Source organism: Gopherus flavomarginatus, chromosome 8, assembly GCF_025201925.1.
Source record: "Gopherus flavomarginatus isolate rGopFla2 chromosome 8, rGopFla2.mat.asm, whole genome shotgun sequence".
Taxonomy (NCBI): domain Eukaryota; kingdom Metazoa; phylum Chordata; order Testudines; family Testudinidae; genus Gopherus; species Gopherus flavomarginatus.
The window spans coordinates 52,236,822-52,262,738 of record NC_066624.1 but is presented as its reverse complement, the minus strand read 5'-3'; the positions used below and the strand labels follow the sequence as shown (position 1 = coordinate 52,262,738).

General features: G+C 51.6%; 1 protein-coding gene, 1 non-coding gene and 1 pseudogene across 5 annotated transcripts in view; all 3 read left to right on the top strand.

The window, feature by feature from the left end:
- Positions 1-25,917, top strand: part of LOC127056975 (zinc finger protein 883-like) — a 305,218-nt gene that overhangs the window by 170,082 nt on the left and 109,219 nt on the right. The window lies entirely within an intron of this gene.
- On the top strand, positions 22,298-22,491 carry LOC127057357 (U2 spliceosomal RNA). The gene has a single exon (XR_007776084.1). It is a non-coding gene; the product is annotated as a U2 spliceosomal RNA (small nuclear RNA).
- LOC127057356 (uncharacterized) lies at positions 23,287-23,508 on the top strand (annotated as a pseudogene).

Here is a 25,917-nt window from a genome sequence, read left to right as displayed (position 1 = left end):
CACCCATCCACTCTTGTAATAGACCCAGTAGGGGAGGCAGCTCTGTGCACTGCTCCTACCCCAGGCAGCACATGGGCGACCTCTGCTCCCCTCCCCCCATGGGTGTGCAGAGATGTGCCAACAGCACTAAGGTGGCTCCCTGCCCACTCTACCTCCATCCCTCCGTGCCACTCCCAGAAGTGGTTGGCATGTCCCGGCATCCCCTGGGGCGGGGGGAAAGTCTCCATTCATTGCCCCTGCCCCGAGTACCAACTCCGCAGCTCCCATTGGCCAGGAATTGCAACCAATGGGAGCTCTGGGGGCAGCGCCTGCATGCAGCAGCACCTGGACACACCCTGGCATGGCCCACCTAGGAGCTGCTGACGCAGGGTTGTCTGTACCGATCATTTTGGGAGCTGCACTGCCCGAGGTAAGCATCACCCCTCCTACACCCCAATCCCCTCCCCCAGCGCAGAGCCAGCACCCTGCACCCAAATTTCCTCCCATAGCTTTGCTGGTTTTTCTTTCACCCAGAACCGTCCTTCTCCTGGGCTGCAAGTAGCCATCCCTGGGAAGTCAAGAGGCGGGCACAGGATTCTACCTCCCAGCAGCCAACTGCACCTCCCCAGGCTTTGCAGAACGAATGGTGGTGCTCTACTAACCCCACTTAGCAGCACTGAGGTGCTTAGCTTCTGCCCTGCCTTCCTCAGCTCGACTTTCCTCTTTTGCCCCATTCCTGCCTCACTCCCTCCTTTGGCATGTCACACAAAGGAGGCCAGCAGGAAGAGCCGACCTCTGTAGGCCAACCTCCCAGGGCAGAGAAGGCCAAGTCACAAGGCTTCAAAAGGTGACTGGCCCAGACCATCTAGCTTTCCCCTGCTGATGCCAAGGCTTTTTGCTCAGCTCATTTCACTGCCATCTGCCATGCAGGGGTTGGGGTTACTGCAGAACAGGACAGTGGCAGCAGTAGGAGCGCTTTGCTGGACAGGCAGAAACAGTAAATTCACTTGTTTCTAAACCAAGGACCTTTTGCATATTAAGCAAACGTGATAACCACTACACTACAGAAACTGTGTTGCAGGGCTTTCTCCCTCCCTTCATAAGAACATGAGAACAGCCATACTGGGTCAGGCCAAAGGTCCATCCAACCCAGTATCCTGTCTGCCAACAGCGGCCAATGATAGGTGCCCCAAAGGGACTGAACCTAACATAGACTCAAGGACTGGAAGGGACCTCGAGAGGTCATCGAGTCCAGTCCCCTGCCCTCATGGCAGGACCAAATACTGTCTAGACCATCCCTAATAGACATTTATCTAACCTACTCTTAAATAACTCCAGAGATGGAGATTCCACAACTTCCCTAGGCAATCTATTCCAGTGTTTAACTACCCTGACAGTTAGGAACTTTTTCCTAATGTCCAACCTAAATCTCCCTTGCTGCAGTTTAAGCCCATTGCTTCTTGTTCTATCATTGGAGGCTAAGGTGAACAAGTTTTCTCCCTCCTCCTGATGACACCCTTTTAGATACCTGAAAACTGCTATCATATCCCCTCTCAGTCTTCTCTTTTCCAAACTAAACAAACCCAATTCCTTCAGCCTTCCTTCATAGGTCATGTTCTCAAGACCTTTAATCCTTCTTGTTGCTCTTCTCTCTACCCTCTCCAATTTCTCCACATCTTTCTTGAAATGCGGTGCCCAGAACTGGACACAATACTCCAGTTGAGGCCTAACCAGCGCAGAGTAAAGCGGAAGAATGACTTCTCGTGTCTTGTTTACAACACACCTGTTAATGCATCCCAGAATCACGTTTGCTTTTTTTGCAACACTATCACACTGTTGACTCATATTAAGCTTGTGGTCTACTATGACCCCTAGATCTCTTTCTACCATGCTCATTCCTAGACAGTCTCTTCCCATTCTGTATGTGTGAAACTGATTGTTCCTTCCTAAGTGGAGCACTTTGCATTTATCTTTATTGAACTTCATTCTGTTTACCTCAGACCATTTCTCCAATTTGTCCAGATCATTTTGAATTTTGACCCTGTCCTCCAAAGCAGTTGCAATCCCTCCCAGTTTGGTATCGCCTGCAAACTTAATAAGCGTACGTTCTATGCCAACATCTAAATAGTTGATGAAGATATTGAACAGAGCCGGTCCCAAAACAGACCCCTGCGGAACCCCACTTGTTATACCTTTCCAGCAGGATTGGGAGCCATTAATAACTACTCTCTGAGTACGGTTATCCAGCCAGTTATGCACCCACCTTATAGTAGCCCCATCTAAATTGTACTTTCCTAGTTTATCTATAAGAATATCATGCGAGACCGTATCAAATGCCTTACTAAAGTCAAGGTATATCACATCCACCACTTCTCCCTTATCCACAAGGCTCGTTATCCTATCAAAGAATGTTATCAGATTAGTTTGACACGATTTGTTCTTTACAAATCCATGCTGGCTATTCCCTATCACCTTACCACCTTCCAAGTGTTTGCAGATGATTTCTTTAATTACCTGCTCCATTATCTTCCCTGGCACAGAAGTTAAACTAACTGGTCTGTAGTTTCCTGGGTTGTTTGTATTTCCCTTTTTATAGATGGGCACTATATTTGCCCCCTTCCAGTCTTCTGGAATCTCCCCCGTCTCCCATGATTTCCCAAAGATAATAGCTAGAGGCTCAGATACCTCCTCTATTAACTCCTTGAGTATTCTAGGATGCATTTCATCAGGCCTTAGTGACTTGCAGGCATCTAACTTTTCTAAGTGATTTTTTACTTGCTCTTTTTTTATTTTATCTTTTAAACCTACCCTCTTCCCGTAAGCATTCACTATACTAGACATTCCTTCAGACTTCTCAGTGAAGACTGAAACAAAGAAGTCATTAAGCATCTCTGCCATTTCCATGTCTCCCATTACTGTTTCCCCCTCCTCACTGAGCAGTGGGTCTACCCTGGACTTGGTCTTCCTCTTGCTTCTAATGTATTGATAAAAAGTCTTCTTGTTTCCCTTTATTCCCATAGCTAGTTTGAGCTCATTTTGTGCCTTTGCCTTTCTAATCTTGCCTCTGCATTCCTGTGTTATTTGCCTATATTCGTCCCTTGTGATCTGACCTAGTTTCCATTTTTTATATGACGCCTTTTTATTTTGTAGGTCACGCAAGATCTCGTGGTTAAGCCAAGGTGGTCTTTTCCCACATTTTCTATCTTTCCTAACCATCGGAATAGCTTGCTTTTGGGCCCTTAATAGCTTCCCTTTGAAAAACTGCCAACTCTCCTCAGTTGTTTTTCCCCTCAGTCTTGATTCCCATGGGACCTTACCTAACAGCTCTCTGAGCTTACCAAAATCCGCCTTCCTGAAATCCATTGTCTCTATTTTGCTGTACTCCCTTCTACCCTTCCTTAGAATTGCAAACTCTATGATTTCATGATCACTTTCACCCAAGCTTCCTTCTACTTTCAAATTCTCAACAAGTTCCTCCCTATTTGTTGAAATCAAGTCTAGAACAGCTTCCCCCCAGTAGCTTTTTCAACTTTCTGAAATAAAAAGTTGTCTGCAATGCAGTCCAGGAACTTATTGGATAGTCTGTGCCCCGCGGTGTTATTTTCCCAACATATATCTGGATAGTTGAAGTCCCCCATCACCACCAAATCTTCGGCTTTGGATGATTTTGTTAGTTGTTTGAAAAAAGCCTCACCCACCTCTTCCACCTGATTAGGTGGCCTGTAGTAGACTCCCAGTACGACATCACCTGTGTTTTTTACCCCTTTTAGCCTAACCCAGAGACTCTCAACACTTCCATCTCCTATGTCCATCTCCACCTCAGTCCAAGTGTGTACATTTTTAATATATAAGGCAACACCTCCTCCCTTTTTCCCCTGTCTATCCTTCCTGAGCAAACTATAGCCATCCACACCAACATTCCAGTCGTGTGTATTATCCTACCAAGTTTCAGTAATGCCAACAATGTCATAGTTGTATTTATTTATTAGCACTTCCAGTTCTTCCTGCTTATTACCCATACTTCTTGCATTTGTATATTGACATCTAAGATACTGGTTTGATCTTGCCTTCCAGCTTTGCCCTGACCCTCCTTTCTCTCTGCCATTATAGCCCATGCTCCCTCCTGTTTCCAACCCATCTCCCAGGTCTTGTTCCCCACTTACCTGTGGGGATTGCTCACCTGTCCCCGTCGAACCTAGTTTAAAGCCCTCCTTACTAGGTTAGCCAGTCTGTGAGCAAATAAGGCCTTTCCCCTTCTCGAAAGGTGAACGCCATCTGTGCCTAGCAGTCCTTCCTCGAATAGCATCCCGTGGTCGAGGAAGCCAAAGCCCTCCTGGCGACACCATCTTCGCAGCCAGGCATTCACCTCCACGGTGCATCTGTCTCTGCCCGGGCCCCTACCTTCGACAGGAAGAATCGAAGAGAGTACCACCTGGGCTCCAAACTCCTTAACCCGTACTCCCAGAGCCCTATAGTCACTCTTGATCTGCTCAATGTCACACCTCACAGTATCATTTGTGCCCACATGGATGAGTAGCATGGGGTAGTAGTCAGAAGGCCAGATAATCCTCAACAATGCCTCTGTAACATCTCGGATACGGGCCCCTGGCAGGCTGCATACCTCCCGGGATGAACGGTCAGGGCGACAGATGGGTGTCCCCGTCCCCCTCAGCAGAGAGTCTCCAACCACCACTACCCTACGTTTCTTATTATCAGTGGTGGCAGCAGACCTCCCAGCCTTAGGGTTATGAGGCTTCCCCTCCTTAACTGTTGGTGGTGATTCCTTCTCTCCTGTATCAAGAAGAGCATAACGGTTATCTATTACCACAGCAGGAGGGTTCGCAGCAGGGGTGGAGCACTGCCTGCTGCCAGAAGTAACCAGCTGCCAGTGTCCACCCTGAGCCATCTCCTCCTCCACTGGTGTGTCAGTAGTCCTGTGAACTGGGACAGCTACGTCAGCTGTTTCCACATGGATACTGTCCAGGAATTGCTCATGGATACGGATGTTCCTCAGCCTAGCCACCTCCTCCTGTAGCTCTCAGATAATGATCAAGTGATTTCTCTCCTACCATTCATTTCCACCCTATGACAAACAGAGGCTAGGGACACCATTCCTTACCCATCCTGGATAATAGCCATCAATGGACTTAACCTCCATGAATTTATCTAGGTTTTTTTAAAATCCTGTTATAGTCCCAACCTTCACAACATCCTCAGGCAAGGAGTTCGACATGTTGACTGTGCACTGTGTGAAGAACCTCCTTTTATTTGTTTTAAACCTGCTGCCCATTATTTTCATTTGGTGTTCCCTAGTTCTTATATTATGGGAACAAGTAAATAACTTTTCCTTATTCGCTTTAGGATGTGGGGTCTGGGCAGGGCTGACCTTAGTCCCAGGCTGGGGTCTCCTGAATGTTGGGAAACATCCTTTGCTGCTACCCAGGCACTGCAGGCTACTAGTGACAAACCAGGGCTGGGATGAGAGGGGAATGTTGCATGGACTTTATCATACAGGGCCCATCCTGCTTCTCAGAGCCCAGAGGCGAGAATCTAGAGAAGGGTGAGTCATTTCTCAGCTGCATTCTCAGGAGAAGCTGGGAGCCATCCTTGATCAGACACTCAGGAGAGCAACCACAGCAGTTCTACGGAGAACTCTGGCTGCCAGGGGATCCAGCTAGGAGAGGGAGCGCTGAGGGCTCTGCAGTTTTTGCAGTGGGGCTATCTCAGGAGTCACAGGTGGCTGTGTTGGTGGGGTGGTGAAGTAGGGACTACAGGATGTGAGGCTGGCTGAAATGAAACTGCACAAAAAACCTCCCCCTTTGTTCCAGCGAAGGCCCTACTTTGGCCTCTCCCTCTTTCATAAATATCTCCATATCTACCCCAGCTCTCAGAAACCCCCTCTCTTCATGGGTATTTTCACGGTTTCTTTCTTTTTTCATGGAGAGAGACAGAGAAAAAACAAGCCTATTAATTTGAGCTACCGACACAGTTCACGGCATGAAATACACAATTTTGTATTCAATGAGTTGTGTTCATTTACATAACATGAAAAATATGTTTTGGGCAATGCATGAAAACCTCACTGCATTGAACAATCCACTTGATATAGCTAATGTACTACAGAATATTTGAAGAAGTTAAGAAAGATGTGCTTATAAATTAACATGTTGTGCCATTTACACACGCACAAGACATAGAAGAAACTGAATTATTTGAGCTACTAAAATTTCCATTTTCTCACAGCATTTTAGTTCTCAGGGTTGTTTAAATTTGCTTATTTTTTTGGAACTAGAAATGAGGAAGAGCACACTGAAGTCAGTGAATTACTGCAGTGAGGGATTAGTCTCATTATTTGCCACTAACAAAACCTTTGTTAACAGAGAGTTAACTTTGACTGTGAATATCTCTTACCTTCCAGAACACTGAGTTCAGTAAAACTCAAACTCTGGAAAAACAGGGAATACAGAGTGATGGTACATGCCCAGATAACCTTAACTCTGCCCTCTAGAAGAGAATCCCTGAGAGCATATGAGAATAAAGAAAGGTTTGGGGACAAATTACATCTACTTCCCAAGAGTTTGTTTCTTCTGGAATTAATTGATCCTGGCCCCATCAATTGATCCTGGCCTGGTGTCTGGCTGTGGAATTTACTATTTACTATCTTTAACCCAGTATATTAAAGGCAAAACTGCTTTACAAAAGCTCCATTATTTTAGATTATACAAACAGGTCACTTCCCCAGCTATTTATAGGAGATGGAATTTTCCTGACCCACAGGGAACTTGAAATAACATGCTCAAGATCACACATTCCTTAGGAGAAAACGAAGGGGGAAAAAACCAAAACCCACCAAACGGTTGCTGTTTCTACCCAAATGATCAATGAGACCAGAAAGTGAGACTGTGCAATTAACTGTCTGGTGCTACACTGACTCTGCAGTTACTTGGAGGCAGACACACCCAGCTCTACGGCTGGTAAACGTACAGAGACTCTGCTGCTGCTCATGAACTAGCAGCACATGACCTCTAAACAGCTGCCATTTGAATGTATCTGAAAGTTACACGGAACAACGATCTGTGTTAAAGGAAGGCTGCCATTTATTAGAGCCCCAATTGATGCCGTGTGCATAAACAGAGGATTGAATGTGTAACAGGGAGTTTGGTAAATCTTGGTTATTTTATTTTTGTAACGGGCACCTGTCCACCTCCAGTAGAGTTTTCGGTCCCAATGGCAACTTACTTACCAAATGTAATACAGACTAGTCCATTCCTCCCAAGTGGATGTGGTACTTGTTCTGCACATTGTAGCCCATGGAGGCCAAGGCCCTGCAAATTTGTCTTCATGTGCCTTTGTTTTGTTGATGAAAACATAAACTAGACACTGAGAGGATTAGAACAGATTTCAGTGGAGGGACATGTTTGCTAGATTTTTATGCATTTGCACAGGAAAACATTGAGTGTTTCTAGGAGCTCTATTCAGTGGAGCTCCTGAACATAATGGGAATGGATATGCAATTATTTTTGTGAAGGGCCAGGCTTTTAAGGGGACACTTGGATTTGAACCAATGGCTACTTGATCTGCAGTCAAACACTCTACTACTGAACTATAACCCACTGACAGTTATGCTGGCAAGTCAGTGATCTTAAGGATCTTGAAACCTGAGAGTGGAGTTCATTTCTTCCACACCAGTATCGCTGTCTGTGCATTCTGGAGCTATGGGGTGAGTGGGAAAGGCCCACAACTAGCTTGTCAGTATCAACAAAGGAGCAGCCGACATCAGGACCAATGAGACGTGTTGGTGACCCATTAAGAATCCACTCTCCCAGAGACTTCTCGGTGAGGGCATGGTACACACGGTACCTATCCCCCACATCCCAGCAAGGGTCTTTCTAGTCCCACTTTAGTGTTTCCCAATTTGTAATCAGTCTTTGGTCCAGATTCCCTCCCTGAGCAGCACCAGCACATGCTTGGGCCCCCTGCTAGTGTTAAATCTGCCTTGAGCTGGGACCCAGCTTGGCAAAGAGCCTGCAGCCCCCTCTGTGCTGGAGAAGTGAGAGCAGCTCTGGCACTGGGCAGGGCAGCCCTGAGGGAATGAACCCAATGTGCCCGTGAGACCCTGATCCAGAACCTCTGCCATGGAGCTTGTGCAGCTCCAGCTTCTCTGCTCCAGGGGAACCCCTGGGGGAGGGAGGCAGGGTTCCTGCAGGATAAATCTTCCTGCTGGCAGAGCTCCGGCCCCCCCTCATGGGCACAGGGCATTGTACACGGCACCCACCACGTGCACACACCCCTTTGTGGGGAGAATCAGCTCTGGGATATTGGGGTCAAACCCTTCCCACCTCGTCCCTGCAAACCTTCTCCTGGCTTCAGTGAGTGAATGGGGGCGTCAGGGGCTTGTGCAGTAACAGCAGCAGCGTGGCCGTGGGGCTTGGCCAGTGGCTGGGGCCAGTCGCCTGAGCATGAACCCAGTCGACCCCAGGAGATGGACCCGGGTCACCAGCCCAACCCACCACGTGGCTGCTGCCACTGCCCCATTAGTGCACGAGCTCCCACAGACAATGCTGGGGAGAGCCCCCAGCTGCAGGGTAGATGCCCCTAAGCGCCTAACAGGACCCAGCTCCTGGCTGACCTGCACTGCTGGGGTTAAGGGTGCTGAGTGACAGCGGGCTGTTGGCTCTGGGGTGGAACTGTCACTTCCCCCCCACCCATCCAACAGGATCACAGCAAATGAAATCAGCTCAGCCTGCAGGGGAAGAGTTCAGTCCAGGGCCTGGTGCATTCTGGGAGCAGGGACAGTGCAGAGAAAGGGCAGATACAGGGCAGCTCTGAACACTCTGCACAGAACTGCCTGTCCTGACCCACAGCCCCTGTTACAGGGGGCTTTTAGCCATAGTTTTAATCAGGCCAATAAATTAAAAGAACCCCCTGTTAAATCATTTCTCAGCCTGAGTCCTTCATCCACATTCCTTAGGGCATTGGGCCACCCTGTGGGCGTTTCATTTCCCACCTCAATTTCACACAGAGACACAATTTCATTTGCACAGATCCATGAACAGCAAAACCTCCCTGTGTTTCTGTTCTCAGCCAGGGCATTCGATTCCAGTGAACCCTTCTCTCCTGCAATGGCAATGGTCAGACAGAAGGGACGTGGCCACTTGCCACTCTGCCAGGGAGATATTGGCTCAGCTCTTTCTTTCTGCTGCTGTTGTTAGTCCAGGAAACATCAAGGGTGGAATGAAAGGCTGAGTTCATGCACCAGCCCCCGGAAATATTTCAGTGCCCCAGAGAAATCCTGCCCCCGGCTATTGGAACGATGTGCTGGAGATTTGACTAGGAAAGAGACTGTCTGAATTGTCAGAGTGGGGAATGAACAACAGTCTACAGCAATGTCGTTCACACAAACACACTCTCATCCTGCTCCAGCTGGAAGGGAAATGGGCAGGAATTCTCGCTGTTCAGCCAAGGACACACTTACACTGATGCGCAGCCATGAGTGTGCTGGGGAAGCTGGTCTGAGCAAACAATTTGAAGTGATAATTCAGTGAGAACAGAATCATCGTGTCATGAGCCAAATGTATATCAAGTATTTGTGGCCGAGTGGTTAAGGTGATGAACTAGAAATCCATTGGGGTTTCCCTGTGCAGGTTCAAATCCTGCCCACTGCCCTGTTGTTGTCATTGTAGTCTTAGTGCCTGAGCATCCACAGTGTGAAGTGGAGCCAGGTCTAGTTTCACTCTGTCTACACTTAAAACACTGCTATAGCACTCTGGAGCAGACAGTGAGTGGAGGGTTTTTCTCATCCCTGTAATAGCTACTGTCACAGAGTCCCCGGGCAATGCTCTGGAACTGCTCCCCACCAAGCCAGGCAGGACTTTGGGGAGCCTCCTCTCCCTTAGAGCAGACTGTCTGCAGGGCAAGAAGCTCCCACGGCTTCACCTCCTGGATCTCTCCTTGGAGCATGCAGCATCCTCTGCCCCTCCGTGCGCTTCCCACAGTGAGTCCATCCTGGCGCGGTCCTGGGGAAGCCACAGGGTTCTGCACCCCCACTTCGCAGTCAGACGTGACTCTAAACCAGCCAGTAAAACAGAGGTTTATGTAGATGACAGGAACACAGTCTAAAACAGGTCTTGCCAGTACAGACAACAGGACCCCCTTTAGTTAGGTATAGCTGGGGCCCCCAGGGAGGCCACAATCCTGTTGGGAAACCCAAGACACATCAGGGCTCCTCTCTCCATTCCCCAGCCAGATTCAGACTAACAACTCCCTCCAGCCCCTCCTCCGTTCCTTTCCCGGGCCACGAGGTCACTTGATCTCTTTGTCTCCAACACCTTCAGTTGGCACCTTTGCAGAGGAGGGGCCCAGGCCATCCGTTGCTAGGAGTCAAGAGTGTCAGGCATTTAGGCGCACTGGCCCTTTGCTCTGCCAGCTACTTAAGAACTGCCTAGGGGACAATGAGGCACCAACACAGTATTCAGAGAAAACATTAAGAACATTCCTAGTTCATCACATCTCTTCCCCCCTTCGAGACCGAACTGAGCGAGGTCACTTCAGTCAGTGACCTGGGGAAGTTCGAACCCACCAACATTCCCATGGATGCCCCAGCATCTCTCCCATTCCTTGGTGTGAGTTACACCAGGACAGTCCAGTCTCACACCCTCCCTTAGGTCGGGTGTGCTTCATGGCACTTGCAGGCCACATGTGGGAAGGGTTTATGCGGCTTGAACCCTTTTGCTATCCTCAATAACCCTGGGGTTCAAACTGGGACGAGGTCTTCTCCTAGCACTCTGGGCTGCGATTCGGGCTCTCTTGGTTAAGAGCCCCCATCTTGGCCTTGGCCAGCTCTGGGCTTGGGCAGCCGCTTCCCACTTTGTGGCCCAGACACTAAGCCTCTGCCGTCTCCCCTTACACATTCCAGCTTTTACCGTCAGTCCCACCTCCCTGAGGCAGCCCAGCCCCCTCTTCACCTGGGACACCTATTCCTCCCAGGTCTGGCTAAAGATGCACGTTATCAGTGTCTGTCAGGGCCAAGTTCTCCATCCCCCTCAGCTTGTCTAGAATCTCCCCAGGCCTAGGCATGGGGTTGGCATCGGACACTGTGATGGCTTTAATCTTCTGATAGTCCCCATAAAACCAGATCATCCTGTCTCCCTTGGGGATCAGCCCCACGGATGAGGCCCATGGACTGTAAAACGGCTGGATCACATCTAAAACCAGCATGTCCTTGACCTCTCTCTCCAGGTTCTGGGCTGCTTTCCCAGTGACTCTGAACTGGGAACACCTGATGGGGAGATTGGCTCCCACCTCAGGGAAGAAATCCCCCAGGGGGTCTTCCCCCTTCTCCTCCCAATCCTCCCTTTTCAGGTCCAGGGGTCCCCTCACTCTCCTCCCATACAACAGCTCGAATGGGAAGAACCCTGTGGATTCCTGGGGCACCACCAGCTGCCTCCCGATTCTCCCCAGTTCTACTTCCCCCTGGGGAGCCCATTCCCGGTACAGGAATCCCTTCTTCTGCAGCACTCTTTCCCTGCAGCCTTCCCCAAGGCGGTTTGCAGCTCTGTGGCCAGCAAGTTCCCTCAGCTTCTCCAAGGAGGGATCCCTCTGCAGCTCAGTCTGTGATTCAGCTGCTTGGGCAGGGAGTGGGACCTGCTTCCTCTCGCTGGCTGGGCCTGGGGTCACAGCCCCCTGAGCCCTGTCCCTGGTAGCTCCCTCCCTGCTGTGTAATCACTTCCCAGCAGCACGTCTGGACCAGGCAAACCTGGTTGGCAGCCGACATGCCCTGCCAGAGTGTCCCCCCACTCAGCTGGGGTCTCAGCTCCCCTTGTGCTCAGCACTGCCCTTGCTGTCCCAGTGGGGGCAGGCAGTGAGCTCTCTGCTCTGGCCCCAGCATCAGAGCCAGAGTGAGCTCTGGTGTGCAGGGGGGCGGGGAGCATCTCTCCCTCCCACTCAGCCCCAGGGGGCTGGTTACAGGTAGGCAGGTATCCTGATCCCAGAAGCCCCTCCCCCCTGCCAACCACATCATTTGCATTTTCACTGACCATTTCCGTCTTACTCAGTTGGTTCCCTTGATTTGAATTCAAATCCTCGGCCATTACAGGATCAGGGCCTGGATCCTGTCCCAAAGAGACACAGTCACTCCCCAACAGGGCCTCCCAGCCAATATCCTGGAGAACCCCAACAACCAGCCAGCCAGACCCCTCCTGGGTCTGCACAGGGATCCAGGCCATATGCAGGACGAGGGGCTTCACCCCGCGGACTGTCACCCAGGTCCCACAGCCCCGCAGCATCTGCGGCTGCACCACCACTGTTCTCTCTGTCCCAGGGTCTCGCCACCCCGGCATGTTTCCCCACTGACCCTTGGGCAGCCCCCTATGTCTCTCCGCTCCACCATCACTAGTCCATGCTGCTGCTGCTTCTCCTGCAGCTTTTCCTCAGGCTTTTGCTCCCTCTCACAATCCTCTCGCTCTCTCGGGCTCTGCTCTAATCCCATCCGCCTCCGATCCCCTGATGGGGAACCCGATTGAGAAGACTCTTGTCTGGTTGGGGACCAGACTCCCAGGGATGCCTGGCTGCTGCTCCAGCTGCTCCCAGATCCTCTCGTAGCCCAATCTGGGCCAGGAATCTGCTCCTCAGAGCTGTCCTCCTCCTCCAACTGCACGATTAACTGTGCCTTGGTGAACTTCCCCACGAATAACCCTCTCTTTGTGCACAGGATCACAATGTCCTCTTAAGGAGATGGTGATAGGCCATCACTTCACCGTTCCCAAGTGGCTCTGGACTCACAGGCCTGTGTGCTCTTGGCTCCTGCCATGGTTTCCAGGAAGAACCCCTGGTGTGCCAGCCCTTCTCGTGGTCACCACCTCTTTGCCAGGGTCGAGCTGCAGACTCCTCCGCCCCTGGGACTGCTCCTGCAATCCCCAGGGGAACCCTGCTACTGCAAAAATCCGTCTCTCTCCCAGGGTCGAGCGGCAAGCTTCTCCGCCCCTGAGACTGCTCGCTGCAGTCCTCAGGGGGACCCTGTTACTCCAACAGTCCTTCTCGCTGGTCACACACTCCCAGAGGTTAACTGCCCCCTGAAACTGTCCCTCTCTGAGCCTTCAGCACACTTGTTCCTCATTATCCCCTCTTTGTTTTACTGCTCCCCAGTCACTTACTGCAAGAAGCGCCACTCACTGGGTGCAGTACATCCCACCTCTGCCACCAGTTGTCACGGATTCCCCGGGCGATGCTCTGGAACTGCTCCCCACCAAGCCAGGCAGGACTTTGTGGAGCCTCTTCTCCCTCGGAGCAGACTGTCCGTAGGGCAAGAAGCTCACACGGCTTCACCTCCTGAGTCTCTCCTTGGAGCATTCAGCATCCTCTGCCCCTCTGTGCGCTTCCCACAGTGAGTCCGCCCTGGCAGGGTCCTGGGGAAGCCACAGGGTCCTGTACCCCCACTTCGCAGTCAGATGTGACTAAGCCAGCCAGTAAAACAGAGGTTTATGTAGATGATATGAACACAGTCTAAAACAGGTCTTGCCGGTACAGACAACAGGACCCTCTTTAGTTAGGTATAGCTGGGGCCCCCATGGAGGCCACAATCCTGTTGGGAAACCCAAGCCACATCGGGGCGCCCCTCCCCATTCCCCAGCCAGATTCAGACTAACAACCCCCTCCAGCCCCTCCTCCGTTCCTTTCCCGGGCCACAAGGTCACCTGATCTCTTTGTCTCCAACACCTTCAGTTGGCACCTTTGCAGAGGAGGGGCCCAGGCCATCCGTTGCTAGGAGTCAAGAGTGTCAGGCATTTAGGTGCACTAGCCCTTTGCTCTGCCAGCTACTTAAGAACTGCCTAGGGGACAATGAGGCACCAACACAGTATTCAGAGAAAACATTAAGAACATTCCTAGTTCATCACAGGTACATTGACAAAACATTTCTTCCTTTTATTTAGCACTATCTAATCAGGGTTTAGGTCAGCTTAACTCTATGGGCTGGGGGAGGGGGAGGTCACACCCTGAGAGATGTCGCTCTGCCAGTTAAGTACCCAGCATACACCAGCCCTTAGATCGCTCTGGTGGCCACTACTTTTAGAGAGCCTGATCCGCTCCCGGAGGGACCACAAGACGTCCCAGAGCAGAGAGGGTGGCCAGCAGAGTGGTGACAGGGTGGAACGGCAAGTGGCCGGCAATGTGGCCAGACAGCGGACGGAGAAAGGGGCTTTCCCCCCAGGAGGTGAGAGGTGAACTCTGGGTTTTCATTGACCCAGGGCAGCAGCTGTGGGTGAGGCGCAGTGGAGGGAGGGACACATCCAAAGAGCTTTTGGTGTCTGGATTTAAGAGCCTGAGACAAAGACCACTGCCCAGCGGGCTGAGGGCGGGTGTTTTGCTCATAGTGTTGTGTTATGTGTTATGAATCCTGATTGTCGTGTTTTCCCAAGTTAATACAAGGTGAGTTTCCTCCTTTTTCTTAAAGTTTCTTTTCTACACTCAGTGCGTGTGAGTGGGGAAAGTATCGCCTCTTAGAGGCACCCAGTGGCCAGGGCTAGTTTCCCCAGGTTACTGGGTGGGGGCTTAAGCAGATTGTGTGTTGTATTGTTGTTGAAGAGGAGCCCCAATCACCCAGACAGGGAATTGTAATTTCAACCTTCAGAGTACGTATTAACCCCTTTCACTGCAAGAGCAAACACCGGGTACTTCTGTGCTTCTCAGCAGCTGGGAAAGAGCCTCTTGGGGGAAATCCTCCCCTCCTCTTGCCTCACCCTCAATTGCTCTGTGGCTATTAAGCCTTCCCTTGGAGCTGTCAGCACCAGCTGCCTCTGCTCCAGAGGAGGAGAGGTGTGCTGGGATCCAGCCTCCCTCCTGCCTATCCATGACTATTAAACCTGGGCAAGAGGAAGAGGGTGGCAACTGAACTGTCGACGTGCTCTCTTTCACGTAAATCAATGTGACTCCTGGCCTATCCCTGCAGAAAGGTGTACCTCATCTGTGTCTGGTGTGAGCTCAAATCAGAGGAAATGGAGGCTACCTCCTGCCCTCCACTGTTTCCACGATGGAGAGACATGTCATCTAAACCGACCTCACTACAAACCTGCACCAGGGAGTGGTCATCATAGAAGAGTTTCCTCTGACAGTTGGGAAAATGGGACCAGCGGTCCTCAGGCCATCTGAAACAATTAAAATCCACCCTCTACACCAAACACTGTAGTCCAGAGGAATGGAGCCAGTTCCTTTCACACCTTAACTGGGGACCATAAACACTAATCTAGTGGTAACAAGTGCCATGCAGCACTGCAAATGTGAAGAACAAGACTCCAACTTTATCATTCTTCCCTGGCCAGGAAGGCCAGAAAGACAGGCCCCTCCTCCAATCACCCTCTGCCCATCAAGCCACCCTAAAGTTGTTAATGTGCATTTCCTGAATGCACACCATGTCCAAGTCCAGCTTTTCCAAGTCACTGAACATCCTACAATCTTCTCCTGGGCCCTCCAGTCCCTGCCATGTTCTACGTGGACACTTTTACAGATGCCCCTTCCCCAGTACTGCCCTCACTCAGCTGTGGAGAGGAGCTTTTGTCCCCAGTCCCTGACCCCTCTGGCACCATCTCCAAGGGCCACCCTGCCTCACTCTCTTCCCACCATATTGGGTCAACCAATCAGTCGCATGGGAAATACAGCTCCCGTCTCTGATTTTAAAAGGTCAGGTGGGCCAACTGGGGCAGAAGTCCATGCTCCTTTGTCTTGCTGGGGATCTCAAAATCAGGGATTCACCTCAGGTAAAGGTGCTGCTGCGTTCCCAGAAAACAAGCCACCACCGCACACAGAAAGACAAAAGGGCTGTTAAAGCCAAGGATTGAACTAGGGACCTTTAGATTTTCACACTAATGCTTGCCTCACCGAGCTACTTTGGCACCTGCATGCTGCTTTTTTGGCCTGCTGCTTCTCTGTCTGGGATGTTTTTGTCAGCCATGGCCACGGCACACAAAAAGGATGTCACTGTGAGTGGCCCACGAAGACAAGACTTGCTTTTGCCTGCCATGCTCAGCTTGACTTGCTTCCTCACACCATTCCTGCCTTAGTTCCCGGGTTGACCTGGTGGCAGAACAGGACTGGGGGCCAGTGGTGTGGGGAGGAAGTTGAGCTGGACCAGACCCTGACAGTAAGAGTCTGGCCACCACTTGCTGCCCCACCTTGTTGTCCTCTTCCCCCACCGGACGTCATTTAGGAAGGGAAGTGGGGCTTCTACCTCCCCTCCCCGATTTTCACGTCACAGAGGAGCACAAACAGGAAAACAAATGGCTGCTCCATACTTCTCCCACTAGAGGAACCAGATAACCTCAGCTGTGGTGAGTAAGAAGTGTCTGTTAGCTGACAGGGCCTGTCCTGGAGGAGCTGGAACAGAAGCTGACACTTCCCCCTTGGCTCCACGCTGTGGTAAATGCTCATTGCCTGGCTGCGTGGGAGCATGCTGCTCTGGGCTCTGGAGAAAGTCTGTATTGGTCTGTCAACCCCCCATCTTCACTGAGCCAGTCTGGTAAGGTCCCGAGTGCTCCCTCTGGCCTGGCAGCTGGGAGTCTGTGCAGACATCAACCCCCCTGCCAGCCCCACAGGCGGCAGCAGCGCCAGCCCCCACAGCACCACAGGGGCACTCAATGCACTTCCTGTGGGGAAAGGGCTCCTTGGCATCCAGCTACTAGAGTGAGAGCCAGGAGAGAGCAGTGTCTGGCTCACCTTGGGGGAGAGAAGAGACCTGATGAGAGCTGATCTTCAGTCTCCTCTGCAATGCTGGTCAGTTTTATTGCCACTGTAATAGTCAGTGCTTCCCTTCAGGGCTGGCCCTAGAGGGGTGCAGGACCTGGGACAAATCCCCCCCTTTCTGCCCTTCCCCACTCCACCCCTTCCCCGAAGTCCCACCCCTTCCTGCCCTGCATCTTCTTGCTCTATTCCTCGCCCTCCTCTTCCTGCACCCCACTGAACAGCTGATCACTGGCAGGGGGAGGTGCTGAAGGGGAAGAGCAGGAGCTTGTCCACAAGGCCCGAAGCAGGGGCAGAGCTGGCTGCCAGTAGGTGCGGAGCGCCTTTCCCCCCCCCCTTGGTTCTGCAGCCCCGTAGCACCCATGCATTCACTGACTCGGCTCCTTTCACTGTCTAAAGAGAGGAGCAGAACCAGAACTATGGCTGATCTATGGGGCACTAGGTGAGTGGCAGAGACTTCAGGTGCTGAGAGTTTGCCTGACCCCTCAGGGACACAGTGTGAGGTGGTGTCCCAGGCATCTCTATGAAAGGAGCAGAGCAGGATTTACTTGGGGTGGGGAGAGAATTGATAGCATCTGTATAAAGGTATTGCCTGGGTGAGAGGTTGTGAGCAGGATTCAAACCTACAGAGAGAAATACTATTGGATTTATCAATTCTAACACCTTAACCACTCAGCCATCACCATAATAAGGTTGCAGTACCACAGAATAAATAATCACAATGAACTGGTCAATAATCACAATGCCCAGGCCTGAAGATTTCCCACAGCAAACCTGGCTCCCAAAGCACAGGGGGGGATTTGGGGTTTGTTCTCTTTGCTTAGCCATGTGCAGTTGCACAGAGAGCACCTTCAAAAGTCTCCCCTCCCACAGAGCGGGAATGGGAAATGATTCTCAACTTGAAGCCTAATGTGAATGAGAATGTCTGGACCAAGGGGACAGGGACTGGTCTTTGCTAGAGAAACCACTGTCAAGTTTTAGCAAATTAGGACAAGTCAGCAAATAAAAACAACCTCAGGTATCAGTAACTGCTACAGGTTGCAAATTCCTACATGCAGCAGTTTCTGGCACTACACCTGCGCAGCTCTGCTCCCTGAATTTCTTGGGCTCCTGCTTTCTCCTTAGCTCTGCCCCTCTCTGGCCCAGACAGTTGCAGCTCACACAGAGGATGGGACTCCCTCATTTGATTGCTTGGCCCATCAGTCCGGCTAACTTGGAGCTTTGGCCTCTCCCCATTGCCCCTGGGGACTGTCAGTCTCAGGGTCCTGATTTCCCATTGGCCCTTCCCCCTTCTATTGGGACTGGGAACTAGCCAACCAACCCGCTCCCTATCAAGTTTTAATAAAGGCCCAAGAGCAGCCCCATTACACAAACTAGCCCTGTGAGGGTCACCGATGGGCAGAGAAGGCCACATAAGCTGGTCCCATGATGTAACAGTCACCAACCAGGATTCTGAATCCTGCAATCTGAGTTCAAATGTCAGTAAGACCTTGTGTTGGTTTTCAGTAAAGCCCTGGAGCTCAAAGTGCTCCTCTTTCCTGTCTCCAGTTGTGCAAGTCTGAGTCTTTTCCCTGCTGCTGGGAGACTCACACCCACTGGAGCCAGGTATTTGGTCAGGATGGCTGCAATGGGTTGGGGCTCCAGAACTTGCTACCCTGGCTACTGCTGTCTGCAGTCCTGCAGTTTGACTTGATGGTTGGGATTCTTGCTGCTTCACCTAATGCCCACAAGTTTGGCCCTTCTGCTTCCCACCACACTTTTCCTCTGGCCCACGTGGCACTTGAAGAAAGGAGTGCCAGGGCTGGGATTAATAGTCAGGGCTTGGCAGGAGGGAGGAAGAGTCCCAGGCTGGAGCCCCACACACCTTCCCTCCTCCAGGCACCTAGAGCAGAGGCAGCACAGCTCTGTTCGCTGCATACCTCAGCAGAGTAGGTGAGTTCATGTAAATACAGTCTGGTCCCAAAGCCTCACCCTAACCCTGGCTCGTCACTAGCTGTCAGGGGAGAGCTCATTCACACCTTGCTTGCAAATCATAATTTTACATTGTAAGGTTGGCCAACATTGCCAAAATCAATGCACCAACATTGTTAGCAAACACAACAGCTGGATGAGGAAACCAGTCTTTGTCCAGACTTTTAAAAAAACCTGTTATACTTTCTCAGGTATGAATATTTTTCATACATTGTATCTGCTTTTAAAGTGTGTGTTAACATTGTATTTTCCATTCAAATTTGCAACCAATGACAACATTAGCAGTGCTGCATGTAACTACCTTAACACCTGGGGGATGGGGGGGTGTTGGGGAAATTCAGGGAAGGGGGTGCACAGCCCCCTGGCTGGGGGGTGTATAGGGAATGCCCAGTTTCCCTGAATAGAGTCTCCTACAGCAGCACCTCAGTAGGTTATTCAGAGAGGAGCTGCAGTGTCTAGGCAGTGGGATGCCTGTACCTTTAATAGCCCAGCCCTGGGAAGCCCATGCTGAGACGTGCTGCCTGTGGGAGGGGAAATAAAAAAGTCTTCTGCCCTCCCGCCCCATGTTTGCAAACACTGGAGTCTCATCCCACTGGGATAACTGTTACCCCTCTGCCCCTGCCTGTGTCGGGGCTTAACCCTCTGGCAGCACCTCCCTCTGGGCTTAACTCCGTCTCCTTCCCACCTCCCTGACTTTGCTCTTCAGTCCCTCTCCTAACTCTGCCCTCAAGCTGCTTGACCCCCCCACCAGTCAATTTCCACCCCCTGCTCAGACCCTGGCTACCCCCTCCTCTGATTTGCCCCCCTTTAAGAGCCCTTTAAATCGATATAAAGAGCAGCGTAGCGTGGACGGGTGCAGCATTAAATTGATTTCACGCTGTTAAAATAGGTTTAACAGCGTAGTGTTGACCAGGCCTCAGAAGACAGGAGGATACTGCGCTAGATGGACTTTGCGTCTGAACCAGCCTGGCCGTTCTTATGTCTCCCTTGGAGCAGCAGTGACACCCAGTGGGCAGTCAGAGTAATGCACAGAAGGTGATTTCCTTGGCGCAGCAGTGACACCACGTGGCCAATCAGGGTAACACACAGAGCATGTTTCCCTTGATACAACAGTGACACCCAGTGGCCAGGTGGCGTAATGCACAGCATGTCTCTGCCTTCTAGGAGCAGTGACACCCAGGGACCAGTCACGGTAATGCACAGAATGTGTTTCCCACAAATCTGAGTAATGCGCAGAGCATGTTTCCCATGAAGTAGCAGTGACACCTAGTGACCAGCAGGGGTGACATCAGCTCTTCCCATTTTGTGGGGGACTGAGGTGGGCTAGACAAAAAATTGGGGGCTGTGCCCCCATCACCTGGTCCCACTTTTCATGGGGGCCATGCCTCTGCTCCTTCTCAGTTAAAAGGCAGGCTCCTCTCATGGCCAGGGTTTACAGCAATACAACCTTTGTTAAAATAAAATAGTAAACAGGGCTTATTCTAAATAAATAAATAATCTATATCTGTCCAAATTTTAGTATTAAATTCAAAATTCTCTTAAATAACCCATCAGAAACCAAAACCTAAATGAAAAATTAAAACAAAAAACAATGTTTAATTTAAAACCCAAACATTAAAAAACTTTGTTTTTAAAAATAAAAACTAACAAATCTCATACATTAATAATTTCAAAATTTTATCAAAAAAGTGTGCTACAGCAGGGTGATAAAATAATATAAAATAAAAAATCCTGACCATTAAAATCTCCTATAAAAGAATTGAATACTTGAATACTAGCCAAATCTGTATAAAATATACAGAACTATGTCAAAACCGGTATTGCAGGTCAGCCATTCCATCCAGCAAATGGCAATGAAAAGCTCCACTCCAACTTAAAAAAAAAATCCTAAACCAATAAATCTAAATAGTCACAGCCTGCCTAAAAGAAACCTACAAAGAAGCAAAATTAAACCTGTACCAACACTGGAACAAACTATGTAAATTTCTAATTCTAACTTCTTGTTTCTCCCAGGAGGAAAGTGTTTTTCACCCCAGTAACCAGGCTGTTACTACAGATTTTTTGCGATGCCATCTACAATGCACCTGCCTATATAGCCACTGACCGGCCTTGGTCAATGTGACCTCTTCATGGATGAATACCCCTACCAAGGGTATGTCATAGTGCACCTGGAATTCCCCGAGGAGGTTGCTGGGGTAAGCGAAGAGGTAGACACAGCTGCTCTAATATGCCCTGACCCTAAAGGGACCTCTGATATGTCTGTGCTGATAGAGACCGATTCCAGTTTCTTCAAGGTATTTGCGGATTATTGCAGATGACAGGCTGGGGACCAGTATGTGAAAACTTCTGAATAATCTTATCTGGGGATACCAGCAAGAACAAATCTAAGACTGAGAATAAGGAGAGGTCCCCAAAGCCTCCTATGCAGAGACACTATCGTCCCTTTAAATCATTTGGGCAAGGCGGGATGAGAGATATGAAAGGGCTTTCCGGAAAATCATGATTTGCCCGATTCATGTGCCAGTCCTAGTCCTTGCTGACCCAAACAAACCATTTATCCTGAATACTGATGCCAGTTTGGAGGGTCTGGGAGCAGTCCCGTACCAGGAAGTGAGAGGTAAACGTAAACCTGTAACCTTTGCCAGCTGAGGACCGTCTGATAGGAAAACTCACTATCCCATCCACAAGCTGGAGTTCTTCGCCTTGAAATGAGCCATCACTGAGAAATTTCGAGACTACTTATATGGTGCTCAGTTTCAAGTATGGACAGACAACAGACAACAATCCACTGACTTACTTGTTAACAAGTGCTAAGCTGGATGCTACAGGGCAGAGATGGGTGGCCTTCAGTATTCAATACCAATGAGATGGTATACAGAGTGTGATTTGTGGGAACCAAAAATTCTTGGCTGGGGAGAGGATGTAAGAAGGATATGTTTGAACTCTACCCTGACATCTGTTGGTGAGCTGTTGTAAAGGACTTTTGGGGCTGATGTGATTTGCATGGTCACATCCACCCTGCATTGCATGATTGCTTGTCCAAAGCATGACTGCAGCTGCCATGGGATCCCTAGTATCTTTCTTATTAGGCAGGAGTAATACGGTGTAGTTATACTGGTGATATTAATGAAGGACAGCAGAAAGGTACTTGGGATTTCATGATTGAGAGACTAACCGTAGCCTACATCATTCTTGCTACACAAGGCACATGGTTTCTACAACAATGAAATGAGAGGCAGGTGGTTGGTTGGTCTGTCCTAATGTCTGTAGTCTTCTCTCCTACTTTGGAAGCCTGCTATTTACCCCTTTCAGTTGTAAAAATAGACCATTGATTCCTACCCTTTCTTTCCTATCTGCTAAAGGGTTACTGATCCATGAGAAGGAGGGGCTTGAGCCCTCTGGAGTAGCTCGTGACTGTGAGTGGCAACCTCACGCCAGACTGTTGAGAAGCAGGGCACAGCCCCCGAATTGGTGGTGTGTTCCAGACGTAGATTTCATCAAGTGTCAAATTCTGGAGGACTTGCCTTTTATGACTTCGTAAACCAAAACTTGCTATTTGGGGATAATGTAAGCGTTCTGTGCAGAGGATCAGAAATGTTTTTATTAACCTGTATTTTAGATTATTTTAACATTCGCTGGAATCCAAGTTTTACATCGGTTCTTATCACTTTAAGAACTGATACTTCCTCTATCTCAGGACTAGCTATGAAACTGATTTTTTGGAAGCGGGAGATGGAACAGCAGCTTCCTGCATCCACTGCACTCAGTGCCCTGTTATTGCGGCACTGAACCTCCAGGAACGGTGGCCCTCCCTTTGGGGAGAATATCGTGGTTGAAGAGCAGCGAAGAAAAGTGGTGTTGTCTGTCTTACCATTTCGTTTGTACTAGGAGTATGGTTTCGAGTCATTTGTAACTCTTTCATCAGTTATTAGTTACATCTTATTATTAGGCTTCTGAGTTGAAAGGCTGCTCTTGCAGATTTGACTTTGTTGTTGTTTGTGGGTCAGCTAAACAGCTGCTTTCTTAGTCTATTCTGTGTAGGTTCTTCAACCGCTCTCCTTAGTAGTATACCTTCCAGAATTAATTGCATGGTTTGCATCCATTCTTTCCCTCGTCTCCCCACAGAAGAGAAAATTTCCATCCCTTTCCCATTGGGAAAATGCCACCATCTTAACCTAGGAAACAGTCTCTATAAATGTTTTGCCCAGACGAGGGCTAGTATGTAGGAGCAGAAGAGGAGGAAGGCTGTGGCCCTTAGAGTGACATTCCTAGCGTGACTCGAGGAAAATACTTAAAAAAATAAAATAAAGTGTCCGGGGCCGATGCGCCAGCCGCTCGGGGGTGTGCAGCAGGTCAGTGGGTGGGTATTGTGCAAAGGAGGAGTGTACAGGGAACTGTCTTTCTTTTCTTTTCTTTTCTTTTCTTTTCTTTTTAACAGACTTGTGTGTCAAGGGTTCTTGCTTTGAATTCTTCCATTGGAGTCTTATTAGGGAAGTGAGCCTCACTTAGAGTTACCTAGTTATGGTGTTCATTGCGTGGCTGAGAGCTCGCCACGGTGAAGTAGAAAGCGGTGGGCGCAGGGGTGCACGTGCTCCGCAGAGCATGGGCATTGCTTCTTGGTTCTTGGTGAGCTAAGATCAAGTGTAGTATCTGTTCTTATCAGTTTAATTATATTTAATGGACATCTGCACACCCCTGTCCTGATGATGGAATCTCCTGTGGCTATTTTTGAAGAAATTGATGCTGCCCTAGAGATTTATTCTTCTTCTGAGGCTGATTTGCATACAGATACAGCTGATTTGCATGTGCACTGTTCTGATGCTACTTTAAAGGGAAATTCTCCCTGTTTTCCTTCTACAGACACACTATCGCGGATAGCTGCTGCTCCTGCGCACTCCAGTGCCAGGAAAACCCAGCAGAACCGTGCTCCAAAGACCCGAGCCACCAGCAAGGATGGAAACACCAGAAGCCAGCGGAAGAAAACCGCACTGGACACCTCCTCTGGAAAAATAAGCAGCAAAAAACCAGCTCTTCGAGACCCCACTTCCAGAAGGAAGGAGGTGACTACAGCTTCCCTGAGGAGGGGCACCAGAAGAACCTTACCCGCTCCTCCGGTCCAGGATACTGAACACCGGCCTACTGCTCCCGAAACGGACGATACTGGAGGAGTCCCCGCGAGGATCCAGGTCCAGGATGCTAATCGTCCCCCCGCTGGGAAGGAGGCTGCTGGAGGAGCCCCCCCATCGACCAAGGACCAGGACTCTGATGGCCCCCCCGCTGGGAAGGATGCTGCCGGAGGAGCCCCCGCAACAACTGAGGACCAAGACGCTGCTCGCAGCCCCACCTGGAGGGATGACCAGCAGCTGCGGGGAGCCTACCTGTCTATACACCTACCCTGGGAAGACTCGTCTGCGGAGCACCAGCAGCTGCAGAGGGACTACCCCCCGCTGCCGGAGGAGGAGACCCCCCCTAACCAACTGCTGTCCGGGTCGAGTAAGTGCCCCACTACACCCCAGCCCCTGGCCCCCTGGGAGGACCCCCGCCCAGCCCCGCTACAGGGGGATCCCTGCCCTGAGCCGCTGCTGCGGGCGCTACCTGGGGATTCCCTCGGCGTGCAGACGCCGAGGAGTCCCTGCCCCACGCGGCTGCTGCCCACGGGGACTCTCCACCTTTAGCCCCAGCGGTGCAGCGTGCGGCTGCTGCCCGAGCCGCCGGGGAAGCCCGGCCCGACTCTCTGCCTGCCGCTGCTCGGGCGACCCGGGGGACCCTGCAGCGCGCCGCCGGGGTCGCCCGGAGGCTCCCGTCCCGCGGCCATATCGCCGCTCCCGGGGGGCCCCCGCGACATGCCTCGGCTGCCGGTCACCGAGCCGCCGGGGGACTCCTGCCCCGCTCCCCGGCCGCTGCCGCCGGAGCTGCCGGTGAAATCCGGCCCCGCGCCAGTGCTGCCTCTCTCTGGGCAGCGCGGCGAACCCCGTGGCGCGCTCCTGCCGCCGATGTTTGGGGTGCCGGGGGGCCCATGCCCTGCGCCCCGGCTGCTCCCTCCCAAGCTGCCGGGAGACCCCGACCCCGCACCTCACCTGCTGCTGCCTGAGCAGCCCGGGGAGCCCCGTGGCGCGCCTCTGCAGCCGCCGCTCTGGTCCCCGGGGGACTCCTGTCCTGCGCCCAGACTGCCGCCTGAGCAGACTGAGGAGCCCAGCCATGTGCTCCGGCCACTAACGCCTGAGCCGCTGGGGGATCCCCTCCCCATGCCCCCGCCACAGGTACAGCCTGGGGAGCCCTGCTATATGCTCTGGCCCCTGCACCTGGAGCGGCCCGGGGAGCCCTGCCCCGTGTCCCGAGTACCGCTGCCAGAGGAGCCCCATGACACACTCCTGCCGCCCCTGCTCTGGCCGCGGGGGGATCCCTGGCTGCCGTGTCCCGGGCCGCCTGGGGAGCCCTGCGGGGCGCCCTGGCCGCTGCTGCCCGGCCCGCCGGGGAACTCTCGTCCGGGACCCCTGCCGCCGCGACTCGCGGCGCCTGGGGAGCCCCTTGATGTTTTTCAGACATCAGAAGTGCGGCCCTTCACGACCACGCTGCTCCAGATCCCACAAGACCTCCCCGCTGCCCACCGGCCACCCCAACCGCCAAGAGACGCCTCCCCCGTCCTCCTGCGCTCGCAGATCACGCCCCCCACACCCCAGCAGTTACGAGATGACTCCCCTGCTCCACTGCGGTCGCCGGACACACCTGCTGCACCCCAGCACCGCACGCCGCCGAGGAGTAAATCCCCCGACCCGCTACAAGACACCTGCACCCCCCAGGAACTCCAGCCGCCGGGGGGAATCCTCAATGCTCCTGAGACTCAGCTACCACCGAAGGACGCTGCCCCCCTCGCCAGCTGTGCACCAGAAAATAACCAGGAAGGCCCCAACGCCCCACAAGATGGCTGCTTCGCCCCAGACACCGTCTACCTCCAATACCCACTCACTGCAGATGCGCTCATCTGCCCCATCTGCCTGCCGCCTCGACGCTTTCATCTCCTCGGAGGGGTCACCAGACACCTGAAGAGGTGCCACGGCCAGTCCACCGCCTTCAGCTGTGCCCGCTGCAGCCTGCCCTTCGAGTGTCAGAGGAAATGCAAGGCGCACCAGGCCAGCTGTACGAAAGCCAGCGAAAAGACGACCCCGGTCATCCGCCATCCTGTGCCCCAGCCTGCTGCTCCTGTGCCGAAAAGAAGCAGAGCGACCGTGCTGACCGCTG